This window comes from Bos javanicus, chromosome 5 (genome assembly GCF_032452875.1).
Source record: "Bos javanicus breed banteng chromosome 5, ARS-OSU_banteng_1.0, whole genome shotgun sequence".
Classification (NCBI taxonomy): Eukaryota; Metazoa; Chordata; class Mammalia; order Artiodactyla; family Bovidae; genus Bos; species Bos javanicus.
In genome coordinates, this window is record NC_083872.1 from 41,986,491 (window position 1) to 42,009,293 (window position 22,803).

At 35.6% G+C, this 22,803-nt stretch overlaps 1 protein-coding gene across 1 annotated transcript in view; it reads left to right on the forward strand.

Moving 5' to 3' along the window:
- ABCD2 (ATP binding cassette subfamily D member 2) overlaps positions 1-22,803 on the forward strand; it is a 92,480-nt gene that overhangs the window by 33,970 nt on the left and 35,707 nt on the right. The gene's annotated exons all lie outside the window — the stretch shown is intronic.

Here is a 22,803-nt window from a genome sequence, read left to right on the forward strand (position 1 = left end):
TCTTCTCCTTTGCGTTTCACTTCTCTTCTTTTCTCAGCTATTTGTAAGGCCTCCTCAGACAACCATTTTGCCTTCTTGCATTTCTTCTTTGGGATAGTTGTGGTCGCTGCCTCCTGTACAATGTTATGAACATCATCCATAGTTCTTCAGGCACTCTATCAAATCTAATCCCTTGAATCTATTTGTCACTTCCACTGTGCAATTATAAGGGATTTGATTTAGATCATACTTGAATGGCCTAGTGGTTTTCCCTTCTTTCTTCAATTTAAGCCTGAATTTTGCAATAAGGAGGTATGTTCTGAACCACTGTTAGCTCCCAGTCTTGTTTTTGCTGACTGTATATAGCTTCTCCATCTTCGGCTGCAAAGAATATAATCGATCTGATTTTGATATTGAGTATCTGGTGATGTACATGTGTAGAGTCATCTCTTTTGTCATTGGAAGAGGATGGTTACTATGACCAGTGTGTTCTATTGGCAAAACTCTGGTAGCCTTTGCCCTACTTCATGTTGTACTCCACGTCCAAACTTGCCTGTTACTCCAGGTATTTCTTGACTTCCTACTTTTCATTCTAATCCTCTATGATGGTTTCACTGGTGAATTCTAACAAACATTTAAAGAGGAATTAATAATAATCTCCTCAAATTCTTCAAAATATTGAAGAGGGAATATTCCCAAACCCATTTTGTGAGGCCAGCATTACCTTGTTACCAAAGCCAATTAAGGACATTGCAAGAAAAGAAAGCCACAGATCAATATCCATGATGAATACAGATGCAAAACTTCTCAGCAAAATATTAGAAAACTGAATTTAACAACGATTAAAAGGGACATACCCTGTTCAACTGGGATTTATCCCTGGGGTGCACAGGTAGTTTAACATTGCAAATAAAGAAATATGATACTAGAATGAAAGACAAATATCATATGTGGCAGAAAAAGCATTTGACAAAATGTACATTCTTTCATAATAAAAATTGTCAACAAGCTGCATATAGAAGGAACATACTTCAACATAATAAAGGCCGCATATGACAGACTCAGAGATTATATCACATTCAATGGTGAAAGATTGAAAGCTTTCCCTCTAAGATGAGGAGCAACACTAGGGTGCCTACTCTGACCATTCTCATTCAATAAAGTACTGGAAGCTTATAGTAATCAGGCAAGACAAAGAAAAGGCATTCAAATTAGAAAGCAAAGGTGAAATTATCTGTGTTTTCAAATAATATGATCTTACATAGAGAAAGTCCTAAAGATTTCACCAGAAACATTTAGTACAAGTCAATGAATTCAGTAAAAATTGAAGGATACAAAATCAGCATACAGAAATCGATTGTCCATGTCCCATGTTCATGAATTGAAATAATGTTATTAAAATATCCATACTGCACTAGATCATCTATAGATTCAACACGATTCCTATGGAAATTCCAATGGCATTTTCCACAGAAATAGGAAAAACTATCCTAAAATTTTTGTGGGTACATAAAAGACCCCAAATAGCCAAAGCAATCATGAGAAAGAAAAAAATGGCTGGAAACCTAACACTTCCTGTTTTCAAATGCTGTTAGAAAGCTATAGTTATGAAAACAGTGTGGTGAGTGAAGTCGCTTAGTCGTGTCCAACTCTTTGCGACCCCATGGACTGTAGCCTATCAGTCAGGCTCCTATGTCCATGGGATTTTCCAGGCAAGAGTGCTGGAGTAGATTGCCATTTCCTTCTCCAGGGGATCTTCCTGACCCAGGCATTGAACCCGGGTCTCCTGCATTGCAGGCAGATGCTTTACCATCTGAGCCACCAGGGAAGCTAGTCATGAAAACAGTATGGTACTAGTATAAAAATAGACATAGACCAATGAAACAGAATGAAGGACCCAGAGATAAATGCCTACATATGGTCAATTATTACTTGCCAAGAGAGTAAAGACTATTCAAGGATAGTCTCTTCAATAAATGGTATTGGCAAAACTGGATAACTATATGCAGAAAATGAAATTGTACTTCTTCCTTACACCGCTAACAAAAATGAACTTGAAATGGATTAAATACCTAAATGTAAGGCCAGAATTCATAAAACTCTTAGAGGAAAACATTGAAAAAACTCTTTGACATTGATCTGGCAATGATTTTTGAATATGACACCAAAAGTACAAGCAATAAAAGCATAAGTCAATAGGTAGAACTACATCAAATTAAAAGTCTACACAGTGAAGGAAACCATCAACAAAATTAAACCCAACCTATGGAATAGGAGGAAATATTTGCAAATCATATCTGGTAAGCTGTCAATATCCACAATATATAAGGAGCTCATACAACACAAAAGGGGAAAAACTTGTAGTTTAAAAATGGACAGAGGTTTTGAATAGACATTTTCCCAAAGATGTACAGTTTATCCAACAGATACATGAAAATGTACTCAGTCTTACTAATCATCAGAGAAATGCAAGTCAAAACCACAATGAGATATAACCTCACACCTGTCAGAATGGCTCATCTCAAAAGATAAGAAATAACAAGTGTTGGCAAGGATGTGGAGAAAAGAAAACCTCTATCGACTCCTAGTAAGAATGTAAGTTGGTGGAACCACTATGGAGAACAGTATGGAGATTCTTCAGAAAATTAAAAATAGAGCTACTATGTGATTTGCAATCCCATGTTCACTGAGGCATTATTCACAATAGCCAAAACATGAAAACAAAGTAAGTGTCTATTAACAGATGAATGGAAAGATGTGGTATGTATTTATATACAATGGAATATCCTTAGGCCATGAAAAAGGAAATCCTGCCATTTGTGACAATGTAATGGCATAAGTCTGACAGAGAAAGATAAATACTATATTGATATCATCTATATATGGAATCTAAAACAGCTAAACTTGTATAAACAGAGTAGAATTGTGGTTACCAGGGGATGGAGAGTTTGAGGGATGGGGAGATATTGGTTCAAAACACAGACTTACAGTTAGAAATTGAATAAGTTCCAGAAATTTGACTCACATCATTGTGATTAGAGTTAATAGTAACAAATTATATACTGGAAGTTGTTAAACAGTAGGCCTTTCATATTCTCACCACAAAAAGAAGTGGCAATTATGTGAGTAATAGATGTGTCAGGTATTGCTACAGTGATAATTATTTTGCTATATGTAAGTGTATGAAATCAACAGGTTTATAACTTGAACTTACATAAAGTTGTATGTCACTTTTGTCTCAGTAAACATGGAAAAAATGCCACTGAGCTGTATAATTAAAAATGGTTAATATGGTAAATTTTATTTTATGTGTATTTTATTGCAGTTTTTAGAAGTGGAAAAAAAAAGAGAAAATAGTACTTAAATTCCAGTCTTTGCTCTCAGGATAACTAACTATGTTATTCTGCAACAAACATAAATCACTAGGAAAGTTTTTCTTAGTTATGAAATTTACTGTTCCCTAGGCAAAAGCAATGGCAACCCATTCCAGTACTCTTGCCTGGGAAATCCCATGGATGGAGGAGCCTGGTAGGCTATAGGCCATGGGGTGGGAAGGAGTTGGACATGACTAAGCGATCACTTTCACTTTTCACTTTCATGCATTGGAGAAGGAAATGGCAACCCACTCCAGTGTTCTTGCCTGGAGAATCCCAGGGATGGGGGAGCCTGGCGGGCTGCCGTCTATGAGGTTGCACAGAGTCAGACACGACTGACGTGACTTAGCAGCAGCAGCAGCAGGCAAAAAATCAACTACAACTTAGTTAAGAACAAATGAGAATGAAAGTCTATTTCTTAAAGGTTAAAATTTTCAAATGATTAATGTTAAAATTAATTTTATCTTGATTACAGAGTTTCTAGAAACTTGAGAATTTGTATTTATATTTAGAATTCTATAGGACCAATATCTTGCAAAAGAGCATAGAATTTATTTAAATGTATATGTAAACTAAGAGGTCCTAAACGTAGTATTTATGTCTAATATTCTAAAAGCTACTGATTTTTCAAAAAGGTTTCAAAATAATCTTATGAGTCTTTATGATTTAAAAGAAAGCTGCTACAACCTATTTCAAAATAATTGTCAATAGATAATCTTTTCTTGTTAGGATATTCTCATTAATGAATATTATCTAGTATCTTATTGCATAGACGCTATATAATTTATAGCAATAGAATGTAGCTTAAGTACTAATTTGGCAGAAAAAAAACTGTAAATTAAACATAAAATTAAGTCTTATGTACCTACAGAACAAATTTCATAAGTCACAAACAGACCTTTGTAATCCCCTGTTTTCACTTTTTGTGATTTAGACTTCTTGGTAGAGGATCAGTCTCCTTATACAACGATCAAACATAAATTCATTGTTATTTTCATGCAGAAAAAGAGTGGGTTTAGTTAAAGTGGATTTCTAATAATGCCATGTAATGTACAGAAAAAAAAAGTAAACAGGGTAAAAATGTTCTGAGTAAGTATATTAGGACTACTTATTTTTGTAATGAAAATTTCAGAGAATTTGAAGAGCTTCTGTGGGTCAGTTTACAAGTTGGGAGACCTGAATTCCTAAGAAACTGTGAAATCAGCTCAAATATTTTCCCAATTAATGTCTTCTGATACTTCAGCAATGTTAATAATGAAAGCCAGATAAAAGAAAATCAGGGCTTTGGGTTCAAGAATAAAAAAAAAAAAATTATACTAGGTAAATTCGTTTCAAAGCAGTTTCCTCTCATCCCATAATCATCAATGATTGGATATGAAAACCGTTTGAGCATTTGACACATTTTAGCAAAGAACATTTCCTCTATAATGTAGATCTAGCCACTTTAAATCTGTGGAATGGTGGATAATAAAATGCTTAGTTTTGCTCAGATAGTACTTAAACTGTTTTGGCAATTTTAGGCTCTTTGAGGGGCTTTCTGGGTAGCTCAGCTGATAAAGAATCCACCTGCAATGCAGGAGACCCTAGTTCGACTCCTGGGTTGGGAAATTCCCCTGAAGAAGGGATAGTCTACCCACTCCAGTATTATTGGGCTTCCTGGTGTCTCAGATGGTAAAAAAATCTGCCTGCGATTCAGGAGACTGGGGTTTCATCCCTGGGTTGGGAAGATTACCTGAAGGAAGGCATGGCAACCCACTCTAGTATTCTTGCCTGGAGAATCCCCATGGACAGAGGAGCCTGGCAGGCTACAGTCCATTGGTTGCAAAGAGTTGTACATGACTGAGCCACTAAGCACAGCACAGGCTGTTGAGATTGAATTTCCTGAGCAGTGTGGTTGTCCTCTTTAAATTGTTAATTGAAACTCATTGTTCCCCTCTGTGTTAGCCATCTGACCCTCAGGAAAATTCTTACACTTGAATACAGATCCTGAATTTCTTTTGTCAATTCTTGAGGCACTTTTACTGTCTTCTCACCACTTAAAGGCTGATTTATCATCTCTTTACCAGCTGAGTTATCAGAGAAATTATCAGGGCTTCCCTAGTGGCTCAGTTGGTAAAGAATCTGGCTGCAATGAGGAGACCCAAGTTCGATCCCTGGGTAGGGAAGATCCCTTGGAGAAGGAAATGGCAACCCACTCCGGTGCTCTTGCCTGGAGAATTCCATGGACAGAGGAGTGGGACAGGCTGCAGTCCATGGAATCCCCAAAAGTTGGACAACTGTGCAACTAACTTTCACTTTTATGATCTCTTGCTTTCACTAATCTACGATTTTATGGCTTATTAGTTACTTAGTAATTCCCTAGTGTATCTCTGTCTTCAGCCATTAAAGACTCTGAAGCCCAACCTTCATTTGTTTAGTTCACTTGCTAACAAAATACTATTATATGCTAACACTTACCAAAATGGAAAATTGAAACATTTGATGGGGGTTAGGGAAACACTGGGTGAAGGAGGGAAGAAGGAAAGTAGGAAGACAGAGATGGAGGATGGAAAGAAGCAAGACAAAAAATAATTGGTGTTTACTAACGGAAGGCAGGAAAGCCTTGGGTTCCTTTATATTACTTCCCCCCCACCCCATTTCCCAGGGTATCAGTTGTATACATCACATATTTCTCCCCAGCAACAGTCTCCAGTTTGGCAACAACCCACCATGTAATTCTGTTCCCAAAGCTCCTGCTGTCACTACCCTCTCTTGTTAGAAGTATCCAGGGAGAGAAACGTTGACCATGATCTTCCTACTATTGTAAACTTTATGCCGAAATACACACTAAGGCCAACAGATTTAAAATAGATTCAGACTTCCCACAATTTTGCATGAAATTTGTGAAAATTTGTACAAATTTCTGCCCATACTTCACTTTGGAGTCTAAAAAGTAACAGGTTAAGAAAATGAAAGGATTATAAGGATTGAATTAAATTTGACTAAACATTTTTTAAAAGAAAAGAGAAAAAGAAAAAATGAGGGTGGAATAGTAGGAATATCGTACTTCATATCTTGGGAAAATTATTGTGCTATATTCTTTGTCAATGCTATATACATTTTTTTAAATCAGCATTTATTAAAGCCTTGCTTTAGATGTTAGTGTTAACTAACTTTAGATGATAGTAAGATGCTTTAGAGGTTAGTGAATAAAGAAAGACACAGTCATTCTCAACATATGCTTGTGCCTAATTTGGTTATAAGGTAAAACATGCAACTAATTCCTATCAAAGCCAGAATAAATGCCTCAAGAAAGGCAAGAAATGCTATAGCGATATTCAAAATGAGAAAAAAATATTGTAGAACAGTGTGTATTTTTACCTGGGTCTTCAAAGTTAGAATTTTATCAATTGTCATAAATTGGATGTTTTGCAAATGTCTAAGTAGATCAGGAATGCCACAGATCCAAATAAGCATGAGTTTTTTTGTTTCTTTAGTTTTTGGATATTTTCTAAGCAGAGCTGTCCTATCCACTGTCCTAATACATGAATCTGAAGAAAGTAAATGTTTATTAGACTCATCTCTATTAATATTATGTTATTGGTACATACTGAAAATAATAGCATTCATCCCCTAGGTCCTTAACTATTGCTAAGATGTTCTTTTCATTAAAGTTCTTTGAATTACTTTTTAAAATTCTCTAGTGCTTTGGGTCTGCCATTTCCTTAATTTCCACCTAAGAAGATCATCTCCTCTTTTTGAATAAATACATAGTACTAACATTAGGTTAAATTTCAGTCTTTTAGTGCTTCCTGAAAACAGAAAAAGAAGTACCTTGTTTCTATACAACTCTCATTTCTTTTTGTCAGAGATATTCTGAAATTATAAATAACATTATATATCCACTCAGTGTTTGTTTACTACTTCAATCACAATATAGTCTATTCAAGTATCATGTTACTTAATCCTTTAAATGTAAATGTGGCTTAATAAAGTAGTTATGAATCATAGTTTTAAATAAAATATACATTAAAATCCTAAATTTGGTTGTTCACAAATAGAACAATAGCATGACTAATTAGATTAATTAGATTGTGCAGAGAATTAAATATAGATACTGTTGCATCTGTCTTTTAAGTATGAACAGTACCTATTGATCATGCTTTGCATAAATCATATTAAATAGAATATTTTAAATGATTAAAGTTCAAAGGGATTATAAACTTTAGTACTTACAGCTGCACAGCAGTTTAAAGCCAGGGTCAGAATTCACCAAATCTTTGGATACAAATCCTCTGTATTCACTGCCTCTTATTTAGGATTAGTAAAATAGTCACATTAAAAACGTGTACCTCTGATTGAAAAAGAAAAAAGCTACTATTTTATCTTAAATATTTGCTCAGAGAAAATGAATATATTTTTCTCTTAATAAAATAAAAAGCTTCTCTAGCACAGTCCCAAATTTATAGGGAATAACAAACTATTATTCTTTTATAGTTTGCATTCACTTTAAAAAATTTCTGTATTCTTCAACTGTTTTTCTTAGAAGAGATTGAGACACGAAATCTCATCTTTTAGAAGTGCCAACATTTAATTCATGTTTTCTTTGATGGCATTTCCATTAATCCCTTTAATGATATAGTTTTTGTATTTTAAAAATAATATTGATTTTGGATCATCTAATGATCTCCTGAGATAATTGGTGGATTCCAAGGCATTTTGAGCAAGGGCTGATCATCTCTAGGCTATTACTATTAACACAATGTAATGCCATGTATTAGTCACTGTTCTACACATATTACATGTTTCTAATTTTTGTATATGACAACCCATAAAGTTGTTGTTAGTATCCCTATTTTATAGATGATAAAACTCAAAGAGGTTGCAATCATTCCATTGATAAATTTTGGAGCCAGCATTTGAACTTAGTCATGTCTGACTCTAAAGTCACTTTGTCCTGCTTATAGAGGTTGCAATCATTCCATTGATAAATTTTGGAGCCAGCATTTGAACTTAGTCATGTCTGACTCTAAAGTCACTTTGTCCTGCTTATTACCAGCAGCAGGAGACATGTTTCTGAAAAATTACTACTCTCCTGCCTGCCCTTGAAAGTGAGTATTGCCAGTTAAGGTTGTTTGCTCGGTATGCTGAAACTGTACTAATATCAAGCTACTGTTTAGAAGCAGAAGTCCTTATAATGCTTGGAATACAGGGCAATCCAAGTCAATTTTAGCATAAAGGTTAGCACAGATACTTGGCTATCATTTATGTTAATGTGAAAGAAGTTATATTCTTGTATAAAAGTGAAATTCATTTAAACTGTGTTCATATCACTTTCAAAATAGAATATGTTCTCTATTCTTTCCTATTCTTCTAAAATCCATTTCTTTATAAAATATAAATTAATCTCTCAAAAATATGCTGTTAGTTTTAAATTGGACTTCTTGAAAAAGTATAAAATAAACAAATCTTAATTTTCATGATGCATTATGGTATAAAAATTATTATTTACCCTTTAGGTTGTCAAAAGAGGAGATTATCTTATGCATCAGAGCAGACTGTGTTATGTTTTAGGTAGCTCAGCAGAATGGACAAAATACTTAAATAATACCAGTAATCTAATATGATGATAAATAAAACAAAGTTGACTTTTAAGAAGTTTGCATTCTTCTTAGTTTGGGAGTACTTTGATTATTACACTAACAGTATTCTTATTACTGCTTGGAAATAAACACTATCCCTCCTCTTAAAGGGTGTGCACATGTCTCCTGTAGTACCTAGAAGCATCTTTTCTTAGAAACGTAATTTCAGTTAAGTATATATTTTCAGTTGAATATTTCTTCTTTTTTGCTGCATATTTATTTTAAGAATATTGTGAAAGACATGTATTGAGGACTCAAACCTGGTTCTTGCTGTTCAAGAAAAAAGTCTGATGATATGATTGGTCCTCAAATGTACATTTATATGAATTATTAATAGCTAGATTTTATGGCTTTCAGATTGCTAACTTATTACTATGGCAACACAGCAGTATTTAGCTGTACCTTATTCTTAAACTTATCATACTTTAAATACATGAGTATTGCTATAACATTTTGATCAGTATTGTTCACTATTAAATTCTAGATGGCTATTCCTGGTGGCTGACATGGTAAAGAATCTACCTCCAATGCAGGAGACCCAGGTTCGATCCCTGGGTCAGGAAGATTCCTTGGTGAAGGGAATGATAACCCACTCCAGTAATCTTACCTGGAGAATTCCATGGACAGAGGAGCCTGGAGGGCTACATTCCATGGGGTTGCAAAGAGTAGGACATTGACTGAGCAACTAACACATGTGAAATATTTAACATTTTTGGTGATCATTCTAGAGACTTCAAGCTCAGACCTAACATTTCTCAATGTTTCTTTTTTCATTCTACTTTGTCTTCTTTAAAGAGAAAAATAAGGAATGGTATAAAAATGAGTATAAACCTTAATAAATGTCAATCAGTTCAGTTCAGTCATTCAGTCGTGTCCGACTCTTTGTGACTCCATGGACTATGGCATGCCAAGCTTCCCTGTCCATCACCAACTCCCAGAGCTTGCTCAAACTCATGTCCATTGAGTCGGTGATGCCTACCAACTATCTCATCCTCTGTCATCCCCTTCTCTTTCTGCCTTCAGTCTTTCCCATATCAGGGTCTTTTCCAATGAGTCAGTGTCCAAACAACTACAGCTTCAGAATCAGTCCTTCCAATGACTATTCAGGACTGATTTCTTCAGTGCAAGGGATACTCAAGAGTCTTCTCCAACACCACTCTCCTCTTTGACTTTCATCAAGAGGCTCTTTAGTTCCTCTTCACTTTATGCCGTAAGGGTGATGTCATCTGCATATATGAAGTTTTTGGTATTTCTCCCAGCAATCTTGATTCCAGCTTGTGCTTTACCCAGTCCAGCATTTTGTGTGATATACTCTGCATATAAGTTAAATAAGCAGGGTGACAATATACAGCCTTGATGTACTCCTTTCCCAATTTGGAATCAGTCTGTTTTTCCATGTCCAGTTCTAACTGTTGCTTCTTGACCTGCATACAGATTTCTCAGGAGGCAGGTGAGGTGGTCTGGTATTCCCATCTCTTGAAGAATTTCCCACAGTTTGTTGTGATCCACACAGTCAAAGGCTTTGGCCAGTCAATAAAGCAGAAGTAGATGCTTTTCTGGAATTCTCTTGCTTTTTCTATGATCCAACTGATGTTGGCAATTTGATCTCTGATTCCTCTACCATTTCTAAATCCAACTTGAACATCTGGAAGTTCATGGTTCAGGTACTGTTGAAGCCTGGCTAGGAGAATTTTGAGCATTACTTTGCTAGCGTGTGAATAAATGTCAATACATTTCCCCAAAAGTCATGTATTGTCAAATATTTAATATAGGAAAGTAGAGAGTATAATACAAATTTTAAAAGTACCCTGAAACATTTGTAATATAACTATAAAAAGCCATAATCCCTGGATGTGGATTTTATCTCTAATAATTCTACTTTTAATTTACTATTATAATTAGCAGTTTTAAATATAGATGTATTCCAAGTAATTTCATATAACAAAGGAAATTTTGATAATTGCTTAATTCATGATAATAATTTAAATTATATTGGTAGTAGCACTCCTACATGGTGCTAGTGGTAAAGAACCCGCCTGCCAATGCAGGAGAGATAAGAGACTCGAGTTCAATTCCTTGGTTGGGAAGATCCCCTGGAAGAGGACATGGCAATCCACTCCAGTGTTCTTGCCTGGAGAATCCCATGCACAAAGCAGCCTAGCAGGCTATAGTCCATGGGGTCGCACAAAGTGGAACACGACTGTAGCAACTTAGCACAGCACAGAACATGATACCTATAGATTTATTCCAAAATCTTTCCCACAAGAAGTAGAGTTAATTCTTGATTTTACTTAGGGAAAGTAAATTGAAACTAGATAGTATTTCCTTTTTGATATCTACTAATTATATCTATTTCTTTTGTTGTTTGTACAAGGTATATTGCCTGATATACTTTTGTTGGCCCAGAGCATGCAAGCTAATAACTTTCTGATATGGTAATTGACCTACCTGAAATATTTAGAAGTTAGTCTGAATAAGTCTATATACCTAGAAAAAAAAAGTTTAGTAAAGAGGATTTTAAGTGCTTATCAATTATGTATAATTGTCATAGAACTAGAGAAACTTGAGCTAGATTTAAAATCTTAAATTCCAAGCCTTTGAAAAGGAAAAAGGATCATATACAAACTAATCATATAGATAGTTGGATATACACTCAACATCATCCCAAATGTCCTTGATATGCCTTTCCAGAGAATTCAGTTGTAACTTTATCTTTATAACAGTATTTTCAAATAATTATATTTATATAATCTATTAGAGTATTCTTAGGTGCTGGGTACCTCAATAAAAGCATATAGAATATGTTATTTTTATCATTTCATATGAGTATAAAACAATTGAGAGAAAATGGAACTTTAATATTTGTCGGGTCCTTAATGAATATATCAGAGAAGGCAATGGCACCCCACTCCAGTACTCTTGCCTGGAAAATCCCATGGACAGAAGAGCCTGGTAGGCTGCAGTCCATGGGGTTGTGAAGGGTCGGACACTACTGAGCGACTTCAGTTTCACTTTTCACTTTCATGCATTGGAGAAGGAAATGGCAACCCACTCCAGTGTTCTTGCCTGGAGAATCCCAGGGACAGGGGAGCCTGGTGGGCTGCCGTCTATGGGGTTGCACAGAGTCGGACATGACTGAAGTGACTTAGTAGTAGTAGTAATGAATATATACTTTTATGAAATATTTCGTATAATTTCATCAATATTTCCTTCATATAAACTTGCAAAATAGAAATTTTGATATTTTAGTAAAAATAAATCAAATAACAAATTATTTATTTAAATTTCATCCTGATTGAATTTTTTAAATTTAGTAAAAGAATGTTTTCTTTCTTGTTTTGTTTTTACTTTTTAAAAATTTTGAGAATGCATGTTCATCATATTGTTAGGCTTATAAATGCAATAAGAAATTAAACATTGCAAAAATAGAACTTAATTCTAATTAGAAGTTCTTATGAGATATATTTCCATATCTGTACATCAAAGAGAACTGACAGATTTCTGAAGTCATAAAGAAATCACAAATAATATTAAATTAACCTTTTAAAGAAGTTAAAAAGTTTTACTTCTCCAAATTTCTCCTACAAAGAAAATATTTGACAGCCTTATGAAACCTTTGTGTGTTTAGTCTCTCAATTATGTCTGGCTGTTTTGCAACCTCATAGACTGTTGCCCACCAGGCCCCTTTGTCCATGGGATTTCCCAGGCAAGAATATGGGAGTGGGTTTCCTTCTCCACACACAACCTTTGAGGTTCCATCTATTGCTACAATGAACTAAGTGGTTCTCCAGTTACTAAAAGAAATATTTCTAGGTAAATTTGAGATACTTTCTTATATGTTTAACAGGATATACTCTCTAAAAATCTAGAGGATTAGATATTTATTATTTTTTAATGATGTTGAAAATTTTAAAAATTACCTTTGGAATAACCATATAACTTTTAACTGGCTATATAGAAATTCTTTTGTATCTGTTTTCTTCTTCTTTTTTAAATTGAAGTATAGTTGATTTACGGTGTTATGTTAGTTTCTGATTCAGTTACACATATGTATATTTGACACATATATATATTTGATTCAGTTACATTTGTATAAAGTGATTCAGTTACATATATATTTTCATATTCTTTTAGAAGTTGACATATAGCTAATTTACAATGTTTTGTTAATACTGCTGAACAATGAAGTATTTCAGATATGTATATATATATTCTTTTTAGTATTCTTTTCCATTATGGTTTAGCATAGAATATTGAATATAGTTCCCTGTGCTATACAGTCTTGTTTGTTCAGTCGCTAAGTCATGTCTGACTCTTTGTGACCCAGTGAACTGCATCACTCTAAGCTTCACTGTCCTTTGCTATCTCTTGGAGTTTGCTCAAACTCATGTCCATTGAATCAGTGATGCAATCCAACCATCTCATTTTCTGTCGTCCCTTTCTCCTCCTGTCCTCAGTCTTTCCCAGCATCAGGGTCTTTTCCAATGAGTTGGCTCTTCATATCAGGTGGCCACAGTGTTGGAGCTTCAGCTTCAATGTCAGTCCTTCCAACAAATGTTCAGGATTGATTTCCTTTAGGATTGACTGGTCTGACCTCCTTACAGACCAAGTGAATCTCAAGAGTTTTCTCCAGCACCACAATTCAAAAGCATCAGTTCTTTGGTGCTCAGCCTTCTTTATGGTCCAATTCTCACATCTATACATTATTACTGGAAAAAACATAGCTTTGACTAGATGGACTTTTGTTGGCAAAGTGATGTCTCTGCTTTTTAATATGCTGTCTATACTTGTCATGACTTCTTTTCCAAGAGCAAGCATCTTTTAATTTCATGGCTGCTGTCACCGTCTGCAGTAATTTTGGAGCCCAAGAAAATAAAATCTGTCACTGTTTTCACTTTTTCCCTATCTATTTGCCATGAAGTGATAGGACTATATGCCATGATTTTCATTTTTTGAATGTTGAGTTTTAAGCCAGTTCTTTTCACACTCTTCTTTCCCTCTCAGCAAGAGGCTCTTTAGTTCCTCTCACTTTCAGCCATTAGAGTGGTGTCATCTGCATATCTGAGGCTGTTCTCCTAGCAATCTTGATTCCAGCTGTGAGTCATCCAGCCCAGCATTTCACATGATGTACTATGCATGTAAATTAAATAAGCAGGGTGACAATATACAGGTTTGATGTACTCCTTTCCCAATATTGACTCAGTTCATTATTCCAACAGTCCAGTTCTCACTGTTGCTTCTTGGCCTGCATACAGGTTTCTCAGGAGACCAGGTAAGTTGATTTGGTATTCCCATATCTTTAAGAATTTTCCATAGTTTGTTATGATTCACACAGTCAAAGGCTGTTTATCCATTCTGTATATAAAAGCTTACATCTGCTAGCCCCAGCCTCGCAATCAATCCCTCCCCAAAACTCCTCTCTTGGCAACCTTAAATCTCTTCTCCATTTCCCTGAATCTGTTTCTGTTTCATAAAGGGGTTCATTTGTGTCATATTTTAGATTCCACATATAAATGACATCATATGGTATCTGTCTTTCTATTTCTGCTTTACTTCACTTAGTGTGATAATCTCTAGTTGCATCTATGTTGCTGCAATAGGCATTATTTCATTCTTTTTTATGGTTGAGTAGTACTCCATTGTATTGATATATATGTACCATATCTTCATTATCCATTCATTGGTAGATGGACATTTATGTTGTCTCCATGTCTCGGCTATTGTAAATAGTGCTACTATGAACATAGGGTGTATGTTTCTTTTGTAATTGTAGTTTTGTCCAGATATATGCCCAGGAATGGGATTGCTAGATCATATGGTAATTCTATTTTTAATTTTCTGAGGAACCTCCATACTGTTTTCCACAGTGACTATACCAATTTACATTCCTACAGTCAGTGTAAGAGCATTCCCTTTTCTCCATATCCTTTCTAGCATTTGTTATTTGTAGACTTTTTAATGACTGGTATAAGGTGGTACCTCATCATAATTTTGATTGTGCCCCTCTAATAATTACTGATTTTGAGCATCTTTTCATGTGCCTATTGGCCATCTATATATCTTCATTGGAGAAATGTCTGTTTAGGTTCTCTGGCCATTTTTGGATGGATTTTATTTTGTTTTGTTTTTGAGTTAAATGAGCACTAGGCCATTTGTGTATGACCTAAATCAAATCCCTTATGATTATACAGTGGAAGTGACAAGCAGATTCAAGTGATTAGATCTGATAGACAGAGTGCCTGAAGAACTATGGATTGAGGTTCATGACATTGTACAAAGGACAGTGATCAAGACCATCCCCAAGAAAAAGAAATGCAAAAAGGCAAAATGGTTGTCAGAGGAGGCCTTACAAATAGCTATGAAAAGAAGAGAAGCTAAAGGCAAAGGAGAAAAGGAAAGATACACCCATTTGAATTCAGAGTTCCAAAGAATATCAAGGAGAGATAAGAAAGTCTTCCTCAGTGATCAGTGCAAAGAAATAGAGGAAAATAATAGAATGGGAGAGACTAGAGGTCTCTTCAAGAAAATTAGAGATACCAAGGGAACATTTCATGAAAGATCTTCATGACAAAGATAACCATGATGGTGTGATCACTCAAGTAGAGCCAGACATCCTGGAATGTGAAGTCAAGTGGGCCTTAGGAAGCATCACTACAAACAAATCTGGTGAGGTGAAGGAATTCCAGCTGAGCTATTTCAAACCCTAAAAGATGATGCCATGAAAGTGCTGCACTCAATATGCCAGCAAATTTGGAAAACTCAGCAGTGGCCACAGGACTGGAAAAGGTCAGTTTTCATTCCAATCCCAAAGAAAGGCAATGCCAAAGAATGTTCAAACTACCACACAATTGTACTCATCTCACATGCTAGCAAAGTAATGCTCAAAATTCTCCAAGCCGCATGGAGTACTGTTGAACTATGGAGTTCAACAGTACCTGAACTTCCAGATGTTCAAGCTGGATTTAGAAAAGGCAGAGGGACCAGAGATCAAATTTCCAACACCCATTGGGTCATCAAAAAAGCAAGAGTTCCAAAAAAAAATCTGCTTTATTGACTACACCAAAGACTTTGACTTTGTGGATCACAACAAAATGTGGAAAATTCTTCAAGAGATGGGAGTACCAGACCACCTGACCTGCCTTCTGAGAAATCTGTATGCTTGTCCAGGAGCAACAGTTAGAACCAGATATGGAACAACAGACTGGCTCCAAACTGAAAAAAGAGTACATCAAGATTGTATATTGTCACCCTGCTTATTTAACTTATATGCAGAGTACATCATGCAAAATGCTGGGCTGGATAAATCACAAGCTGGAATGAAGATTGCCAGGGGAAGTATCAATAACCTCAGATATGCAGATGACACCACCCTTATGGCAGAAAGTGAAGAAGAACTAAAGAGCCTCTTGATGAAAGTGAAAGAGGAGAGTGAAAAAGTTGACTTACAACTCGACATTCAGAAAACTAAGATAATGGCATCTGGTCCCATCACTTCACGGCAAATAGATAGGGAAACAATGGAAGCAGTGAGAGACTATTTTTTTAGGCTCCAAAGTCACTACAGATAGTGACTGCAGCCATGAAATTAAAAGATACTTGCTCCTTGGAAGAAAAGCCATGATCAAACTAGACAGAATATTAAAAAGCAGCTTTACTTTGCCAACAAAAGCCTTTCTAGTCAAAGCTGTGGCCTTTCCTGTAGTCATGTATGTATGTGAGTGTTGGACTATAAAGAAAGCTGCGTGCTGAAGAATTGGTGCTTTGAATTGTGGTGTTGGAGAAGACTCTTAAGAGTCCCTTGAACTGCAAGGAGATCCAACCAGTCAATCCTAAATAAAATCAGTCCTGAATAGTCATTACAGGACAGATGTTGAAGCTGAAACTCTAATACTTTGGCCACCTGATGTGAAAAACTTACTTGTTGGAAAAGACCATGATGCTGGGAAAGTTTGAAGGCAGGAAGAGAAGGGGACGACAGAGGATGAGATGGTTGGATGGCATCACTGACTCTATGGACATGAGTTTGAGTAAACTCCAGGTGTTGATGATGGACAGGGATGCCTGGTGTGCTGCAGTCTATGGGGTCACAAAGTATTGGACATGACTGAGGTACTGAACTGTTTTATTTTGTTTTTGAGTTGAATGAGCAGTTTGTATATTTTGGAAATTAAGCCCTTGTCAGTTGCATCATTTGGAAATATTTTCTCCCATTTCTTTTGCTGTGCAAAAGCTTATAAGTTTGACTAAGTGCAATTTGTTTATTTTTGTTTTTATTTCTATTACCTTGGGAAATTGACCTAAGAAAACATTAGTACAGTTTATGTCAAAGGGTGTTTTACCTGTGTTATCTTTTAGGAGTTTTATGGTGTAATGTCTTATGTTTAAGCCTTTAAGCCATTTTGAGAGTTTTTTTCATGTGTATAGTGAGAAGTTATATCTTCATTGATTTACCTGTGGCTGTCCAATTTTCACAACACTGCTTGCTAAAAAAACTGTCTTTTTTTTCAGTATTTGTTCTTGCCTCCTTTGTTGAAGATAAATTGACCATAAGTGTGTGGTGTATTCTTTTCCAGTAAAGGTTGTGACAAGATATTTAATATAGTTCCCTGTGCTATCCTGCTTAATAGTTAAATAGTATATAACCTTCCTGTTTTTCAATTTTATATACAATAGATTTTATGTTCTAATTTCAAACTCTTAATGCATCCCTCCCCTTCCTCTTCCACCTTTGGTAACCATCAGTTTGTTTTCAAATGAACTTTCAACTTTCAATTGAACTTTTCTGTTACAAACCAGAAACAGACTCAGACACAGAAAACAAACTTAACTTCTTTTTAAAAATATTGCCTTTTTAATGAACTTTTTTGTCTCCATAATGGTTTATTGAATGCCTACTATGTGTCTGTCATACTGTACTAAGTTGCTTCATGTGAGAGTGTTAATCACCCAATCCTGTCCAACTCTTTGTAGCACTGACCCAATATACTGTAGCCTGCTAGGTTCCTCTGTCCATAGAATTCTCCAGATAAAAATACTGGAGTAGGTAGCCATTCCTTTCTCCAGGGGGTCTTCTTGACCTAAGGATAAAACCTGGGTCTCCTGCATTGCAGGCAGATTCTTCACTGTCTGTCCTCTGGCTATATTGCTTTACAAAAACCCACTCCTTCATTTTATCCTTATAACAAATTCAATGAGTAAGTTACTTTACAAATGAGGTAAGTGTAGCTCAGGATTTGGGTCACATTGCTAGTAAATGGCCAGATTGGGATTCTAGTCTAGAACTCTCTCTCCAAAACCCATTATCACATCCATGTCTCTATGCTGTCTTCCCTGAAATGTAGATAGAAAATGGTACTTCATCAAATATTGCTGGTTAATCAGATCTTATAGTGGAATCCCATAGAAAAACCTTTGAAATGAATGTTCAGATGTATTTTAATCAATGTAGTCTCAGTTATGTATGGTCATGGCTGTTCTGTGGATTGAATTTATTTGGGTTTTATACTGAGGATATCTGTGCCTCTGATTTACATTAAATTGGAACAGACATTGCTTTGTAAGTTAGCAAAAGTACCGACTCTTAATATTTCCTTGTATTTCTTCTTAGACTCAGGGTACCAACTGAAAAATTGTTCCCTGGCCCTGAGGGCCACTGTATATTTTATGCTACTGTTGTTATTATGAAAAAATATCACATTATATAAATGCTTAAAATGATGGAAACAAGTAACATTGTGTTCTAATTCTGTTTTTTTTTTTTTTTTAAATATGGCTAAACTGGAGAGGGAAGATAAAGCAGAGACCAGAAAGAGAAGACATAGGGAATACAAGAAGTGAAAATGTTAGTCACTCAGTTGTGTCTAAATCTTTGCAACCCCATGGACTGTAGCCTGCCAGTCTCCACTGTCCATGGAATCCCCTAGACCAGAATACTGGAGTGGTTAACCCAAGGTAGAAGAAAAGTGACTAGAAATGATGCAGCCCTTGGGAAAAACATTTGATCAGTTCCTCAAAAAATTAAACACAGTTAACATATGCACCACTCCAAGATGTATGCCCACTGTTCATAATAGCCAAAGAGTGAAAACAACACTCTTTACAACACTCTTTAACAACCTGAGTGTTGTTAACACTCAGGTTAACAACATGTGGTGTATCTATACAGTGGAATTTAATTCAGACATAGAAAAGAATGAAATACAGCAACCTTCTACAACAAGGAATAACCTGAAGACTTTAGGCTGAGAGAGAGAAGACTACATATTGTGTGATTCCATGCATGTGAAATCTCTAGAATACACAAATCCACAGAGACAGAAAGTAGATTATTAATTGCCAGGGAGGAAGGAAGAACCAGGAGTATCTGCTGAGTTTCTTTTTGGGATAAAGGAAATGTTTTAGAATTAGATAGTGGTAATATTTACATGAGCTTGTAAATATACTAAAAATCATTGAATTTTACACTTTAACAGTACAAATTTTATAATGTGAATATATCTCAATTTAAAAGATATTACTAGAGATTCCTTATCAGAGAAGGTAATGGCAACCCACTCCAGTACTCTTGCCTGGAAAATCCCATGGACGGAGGAGCCTGGTAGGCTGCAGTCCATGGGGTCGCTAAGAGTCGGACATGACTAAGCGACTACACTTTCACTTTTCACTTTCATGCATTGGAGAAGGAAATGGCAACCCACTCCAGTACTCTTGCCTGGAGAATCCTAGGGACAGAGGAACCTAGTGGGCTGCCGTCTATGGGGTCACACAGAGTTGAACATGACTGAAGCGACTTAGCAGCAGCAGCAGCAGCAGCAGCAGAGATTCCTTATATTGCAAAGACTCCATTGAGAATCTTATTATATAAATGCATACATGTATAATTGAAATATAAATTCTTTTTATTTTCAAGTATTAGTTAAATCTTTTATAACCTCATGGTATCTATCCTTAAACTCAATCATTTTAACGGTATAGGAATGTGGGTAGATAATTGGTCTACAAAACACATTTTGTATTTCAAACCTTTTATTCTGTCTCTTTGTACACTAAAATCTTTGATTCTTTCTCTCTTTCTTTGTACACGTACACACCTTATTATTAAGTAAGTTGCAGTAAATAAATCTTCATGCATAACTTCTTTAGTGTATGCAGTTGACCCTTGAGCAATACAGAAGTTAGAGGAGCTGACCCCCCGAGCATTTGAAAATCCATGTATAATTTATAATTAGTTAACAAGGCAATGGCAAGCCACTCCAGTACTCTTGCCTAGAAAATCCCGTGGATGGAGAAGCCTGGTGGGCTGCATTCCATGGGGTTGCTAGGAGTCAGTCACGACCGAGCGACTTCACTTTCACTTTTCACTTTCACGCAGTGGAGAAGGAAATGGCAACCCACTCTAGTGTTCTTGCCTGGAGAATCCCAGGGATGGCAGAGCCTGGTGGGCTGCTGTCTATGGGGTCACACAGAGTCAGACACGACTGAAGCGACTTAGCAGCAGCAGCACAGATAATGAAGTACTGTAATATTTCCTATAAAAAATTTATGTATTTTTAAAAGCTGATATAATATTATCTGGACATACTTTTATTGGTTTTTGTACTGTCCCTCATACATAGAGGGCAAGAAGAGACCAGGAAAAGGCAGATCACTCTAGACTGGTGGGTGGCAGATTTAATAAGCAAGGGAAGTTACATCTGAGGCTTGTGATGGGCAGCTTCAAGATGAGTAGATCTCTAATTCCATTTATCAGAATCATAAAAATTTGTACGGACTTTAATGTAGTTCAGTCATGTATACCATCCAGATGTTCTCAACACCACATTGCTCTCTCAGGCGGTCCCTTTTAAAATTCTTGGTGGCTGTGGGAACTGTGGGTTGAACATAGGCCAGGGGAGAGGGTCAGGAGCATCAGATTGCCTGAGTCCAACTCACTGGACAACTGACAGTGAAGTCCTCTTGATAATGTCCAACAACTTTCTACACTGAAATGTTACCAATTGATACAATATTATTCTTTATGATAACTTATTTTTCTCAGTCCAGCATCATACATTGCATTTTAGTTGCTATGTTGCCCTAGTTTCTTTAAACCTGAATAAATTCCTCAGCATTTTTTTTTTATGACATTGATATTTGTAATGAGTGCAGAACTATTGTTGGTTATTCTTAAAGTCCCTCAGTTTGGGTTAATCAGATAGTTTCTTCATGATGTTTTTGTTTGAAAAAATATGAATTCATGGTGATACTCTAAATCAAATTAAACACTATAGTGTTTTGGTTTTTTTTTTTTTTTTTGCTTTTCCTCCCTCATTTCATATTTATATCTTCCTTCTTCCACAATGAGAACCCTACCTTGTGACATTATTAAAATTTACTTACTTGGTCTTTCCTACAACATAGTTTCAGAATTTCTACACCTGCAGCAATAAGAAATATGAACAGTTAGTTTCAAAGTTGCTTTGTGGTTCTTTTGGTTTTCAACTGAAATTATGTAGCCAAATTTGAAAGTTACTTGGATCAGTCTCTCTTCCCCTTTCAATGTGGTTATGTTGTTCATTTGATATACTTACAGTTTATTTGTTTCTGTTTCTATTCAATTTTAGGGTTTCTTCCTTCATCTTTATTAGTTAATTAAAATAATAACATTTAACATGAGTCTAAGAGTTAAAATACATAGGGAAGATATTTAGAGAGGTCTCTCCCTTCCCTATCTATTCTGCTTTGTTCCTCCCATCTTCTATAGATAAATGATTTCATTAGTTTCTGGTTTACTGTATTTCCTTTTGTAAATATCAGCAGATAAACTTACATTTTCTTACTTTGCTTTCATTTTACATGAAAGTAGTACATTGCACATTGGTGGGTCTATCAAATGGAGATGGTTTTGTCCCCTGGAGGATAATATTTGAAAACTTTTTTTTTGTCTCTGCCACAGTGGATGCTACTAACATCTAGTCATCTAGTGGGTAGAGACCAAATGTGCTGTTAAACATCCTATAATACACAAGACCTCAGTAACAAAGAATTATCTGGTTTAACATAGCCATGATACCACTGTTGAGAAATTCTGCTATACATCTAATTTGTACTTTGCTTTTCAACTTAATATATTATGGAAATCACTCTATATCAATTAATAGAGACCGTCCACATCCAGTTTTATAGCTGCATGGTACAGGTACCATTGTTTATTTAATCAGTCTCCTTTGTATGTGCATTTAGGTTTTCTCAATATTTTGCAATTTCAAATAATGCTGTAATGGATAACTTTATATACTTTTTTGTTCTTGGTGGTACACTTTTGAAAGTATATTTTTAGAATAAAGTCCTAGAAGTGGATCAAACACCAGATGATATATTGGTTTGCCAAATCCTCTCCAAAGGGTTGTACCATTTTGTATTTTCATGATTGTAAGAAAGTACCTGTCTCTCCATAGACTTGCCGATTGAGTGAATTGTCAAGTTTTTGAACTTCTACCAATCTGATAAATAAGAAACTAAGTATATTGTTAATTTGCATTTCTCTTATTTTGAATATCTTTTAGAAGTTTTGTTTGTTCATATTGTCAAAGCCTCAAATTTTATAATTTTTAACCCAAATAGTTTTAGATGAAATACAGAAGCAACATTTATAAAATATAACAGAACACATGGAAACTTACAATACCGTGTGTAAAATAGATAGCCAATGGGAATTTGCTGTTTGACCCAGGGAGCTCAAACAGGGGCTCTGTGACAATCTAGAAGGCTGGGATGGGAGGGAGATGGGAGGGAGGTTAGGGAGGGAGGAGATATGGGTGTACCTATGGCTGATTCTTGTTGATGTTTGA